Genomic DNA, 4,615 nt, shown 5'->3' on the forward strand with positions numbered 1-4,615 from the left:
AGGAAATGGAGGCAAGACAAGGATCTGATCAAGCCTCAAAATTTTATTGAAAGTAGCAGGCATATATACTGGTAGTTGGGAGGGGGGAGGTGAGGAGAAGGTAAGTGCTGGGCAGACGCTAATTGGTGTTGTTAGGTGGATGCTATAGCTAGGTTTATTTCTTATCCTAAAGCAACATCTGCTAACGGCTATGGTGAACATTTCTCAGGACTAACATCTGTAGTAGACATTTCTCAAGGCTGACTTGACCTGGGTCACAAAGTTGTTTTTCTGCATTCTATAACTAAGTGCTAACTTATAGAAACTTATAGAAAACCATAAGGCTGATCTTTCTCAAGGCCATAAAGATTTGCAGGAAACCATAAAGCTGTCATAAAGATGTTTTTCTTCTGGCCTTTTGGCTCCCAACAGGAAAGCAGCTTCATTACTTGGGGGATATCGTCTTTTCACATTTGTTTCCTACTACTATAAGTTTTAGTATAGATGACCTGTAAATCTTGTAAGTTTTAGCTCTCCGGTGCTCATTTAATTCTTGACTCTCATGCCTCCCCTTTAGAGGGACTGTGTTAATTCCAGAAATTGATGGACAACAGTCTACCCCTTCCTCTGGTCTTTCATTTATTTTTGCAATTTTTTTAGATCCTTGGGGCTGGGATTGGGGGAAGGTAAATACAAATGATCATCTATGGCTAATATAAGACCACTGTGCCAGAGCAATACTTTTTTTCAGTATCTTCATCAATGGTTCAGAGTCTTTCTGGTGTACCATCCATTGTAACAGGAAATCTCATTTCAAGAGTGATTGCAACTGATAGTAGCAGTGATTTATTAGACACAAAATAAAATGTTGAAAGGAAATTTGAGAGGCACATTACATCCACCTAACATAACAGCAATTGCTTACCTATGTGCTCTCCTTTCACAAGTTATTTTTTTCTGAGTTTATAATAGCAGACACAAATTTTCTCCTGTGTAGTGGGCTGTAATCCCAATCTGGAAGCTATTTTTGTATTTAAACAGTACTTGTGCCACTACTGCATTAGGGGCATATTCTGCCTGTCCTTTTGGTACTGGAGCACACAGGATTTATAGCTGAGCAGGACTGTTGGTGAGAATTCTCCCCCAGGAATCTGCACTTCACCTGGCACCATGCAAGCCAGCCAATATGGAAGAAGCTTCTACCTTATTCCAGCATTTCTCCATGTCCTGCAACCCAAGGACATGGTGTCTTCAGCAATAGTGGCTTAGCATCCAGTTTCAGCATGTAGGTTCCAGAAACCATGTCTGGTGGCTCAAAATTTCCTGTAACTCCAGTTTTATGGGATCCAACACCCTCATACACCTTCATATATCTACACACATATGTATACACACATACACAAACATAAATAATAAATTTTAAAAAATCATTAGCACTCATGAGGTTGTTTTTCCTTAGATTTTTTTTTCTCATAAAGTTGGTTGCTGGCTTGAGGGAGTGTCCTAAGGGGCACTTGTTCCTCTAAGGGGCAGAATTGGCTGCAGAGAGTTAGCTACAGAGAAGGAGCTGTGGAGAGTTAGCCACAGAGGGAGGAGAGTTGGCAACATCTCGGGACCAGTGGGCATGGAAAAAAATGGATCCCGGTATCTCACCCATGTGGACTCAAGAAGAAGCATTTACCGACCTGAGGTGAGAGTGTGGGCCCACAAGGCATGGGCAAAAGCTAAGGGAGACTATGGTCAGGGTGAAGAAGCAATCTGGAATGGAAGGCGGCTGAGCCACAGAGCAGAATGGGACACCGGGTGCACACCATTTGTTGAGCGCTGGGTGTTTGCCTTTGTAAGTTACTTTATTTCCTCTACCCAGGATATAAACTGTGAAAAAAATCAGATAAAATTGTGTTATGTGGTTTGTCTAAGCAGCGCCAATAGCTAGGGACCCTAAGAGAACTCGGGCAACAAACTGGCATAGTTGCAGGCTGGTGCTGGAAAAGACAAACCATGGGAGTTTGGAAAAATCTAGGGAGCTATGGTGGCCTTGATGTGGATCTTACAATGGATTATAAAATATATAGTTAAAAAGGAACCAGCCACACAGAAGTGTGGGCCATGGATGTGTTGTAAATGTGGGGAAAGAGCCCAATTGTGGGTATATGAAGATTTGTTAATGGTTATTGAAAGTCTAGAAAAACTGTTAGAGACCTTGGACACAAGTGGAGAACCCAGAAAGGTAGTGGGGCCACTTTGCATTATAAAAGATATGCCCAAGGCAGAGGAAGCTGAAAAGGCTAGAGAGGTACTTGTAGATCCAGTTGCAGAGCTTGAGAGAGAGAAAAAAAATGGGACCTTTTAAGTTATGTAAGGTCCAAGGACTCAGAGAAAAGACAGATAAGAGTAAAAAAGGAAATTAACTAAATGTAAAAGTAGCTAAAACTGCCCCTCAGATTCAACTTTGATACAGAAAGGAGAAAAGCTAATGTAGAAACCTGAGACCCTCTTCATTCACCAGCTACACCCCCAATCCCTCCAGACCCCCACTATTGTTCTTTTAGCTTCTGTAAAATGCTTGGCTGCTGCTTTAGACATGCCTGGACATGCCCTGGCATGCCCTGACCCCCACCTGCTATTCCCCACCACCCTTCCAGGAAACTATAGATTAAGCAAGCCAAAGCATAAAAACTGCCCTATAAGGTAAAAACAGAGACTCCTGGCCCCAGAGGTAGCAGTCAGCACATTCCACAGCCCTGAGAATAGCACCTACGAGTAAGAAAATTCCAGGGCAGCATCTTATACATCAAATCGGTTTAAAATTATGTTGGCACACACGGGCTCCTTGAACCAACCAAAATGTATCTTCAGTACCGCCCCCCTTTGTCTAAAACCTATAAAAGGCTCCACTCTCCCTTACTCTGGGCTCTCAGCATGGATCTGTTGAGGTGATGAGGTCTGAGAGCCCGAGCTTAAGCCTGAATAAACCATAAACCTTTGCTTTTGCATTTTGGTGTGTTGGGTCCTCGGTGGTCTTTGTGGGGTCCAGTGGATGGGGTACAACATTTCGGGGCTCGTCTGGGATCCCCCCAGAGACCTCTGCAAGGAACCGACCCCAAAATGTTTCTGATCAACCAACTGGGTAAGTTTTTGTAAAACTGTGTTTGTCCTCCTGTCTTTTTGTCCGCCTGTCTTTTCTATACTTTCCCTTTGGTCGCGGCCATCTGATCTCAGTATTTTGTCACTGGAACGCTAGCAAGGTGACCTGGAGGATTCTGGAGACGTCCCCATCCTCATCGGAGTGGGTGTTCCCCACCGGACACCCGACCAGGACACTAGTCCATCTGAAACCTCAGAGGACTTCATGACCCTGTTGGGACATGTGAGTCCTATCTGTACAGTCTTTGGCACAATCGAGCCAGGGAATCCACACGGCTGAGAGTCCAGACCATCTGAAAGCCGCGGTAGTTTAATTTGGGCCCTCTGTCTGTGCTGTTCTTGTGTCGTGTGATCTTTGTTCTAATTTCTTTGTTGATGAAACGGATGGGACTGATAAATACTATGGGCAACACCCCATCTTCCCCTCTAGATCTTACACTAGTCCACTGGGGAGACATTAAGATGATTGCCCATAACAATAGTGTAGATGTAAAGAAAAAGAAATGGACAACTTTATGTTCGGTTGATTGGCCCTCCTTCAATGTTGGATGGCCCCCTGAAGGGACTTTTAACCTGAGTTTGATTTCCAGGGTAGAGGACCACGTCTTCCGCCCACGGATGGGCCACCAGGACCAGATCCCATACATTGTGACCTGGTGAGGCCTCATCAAACAACGTGATGGCCCCCCAGCCTGGGTCAAGTCCTTCCTTCCCCTGATTAATCCAACTGCTCCCCCTCCACCTCTGCAGGTCCTCCCTCTCAGACCAAAGGTGGAAGAGAAAACCATTCTCCAGGGAGGCACAGAGGAGAAAGACATCTTTCCCCCACCCTGCTCCTCTCAGACGGGCACCCCGCCAATGGCGCCACAAGTGCAGGCCCCGCCTCCTAACCCTGAGGCGCCACCATCGCTTCCACAGGGACCTGCGCAGGCCAAACAAAGCCGGAGGAGGGCGGCCCCCCAGCTTGACACCATTGTCCTCCCCCTCCAGGTGGCAGGGCCCCCAGATGGAGAGGGCAATCAGCCCTTTCATTACTGACCCTTTGCCACCAGTGATCTTTACAATTGGCGCTCACAGAATGTGCCTTTCTCTGAAAACCCCAGGGACTTGATTAACTTATTGGTAACTGTTCTCTTCACTCACCAGCCCACCTTGGATGATTGCCAACAGCTCCTGAGTGTCCTGTTCACTACCGAGGAGTGAAACGGGATCCTGGAGGCAGCCCGGAAATTGGTTCCGGGCCCCACTTGGGACGCTACCACAGACCCAGGCATCATTAATGCCAGCTTTCCCCCTAGCCGACACAACTGGGACTACAAAATGGCAGAAGGTAAGGAGAGGCTCCTGGTCTACCGCCAGACTCTGTTAGTGGGTCTCAAAATGGCGGCTCAAAAACCCACCAATATATCTAAGGTCTATGATGTCAGACAGGGGCCCGAAGAGAGCCCAGCCTCATACTTAGAGAGGTTACAAGATGCCTTCTGGTAGT

Source organism: Nannospalax galili, unplaced genomic scaffold (assembly GCF_000622305.1).
Source record: "Nannospalax galili isolate Female #2095 unplaced genomic scaffold, S.galili_v1.0 scaffold1990, whole genome shotgun sequence".
NCBI classification, from domain to species: domain Eukaryota; kingdom Metazoa; phylum Chordata; class Mammalia; order Rodentia; family Spalacidae; genus Nannospalax; species Nannospalax galili.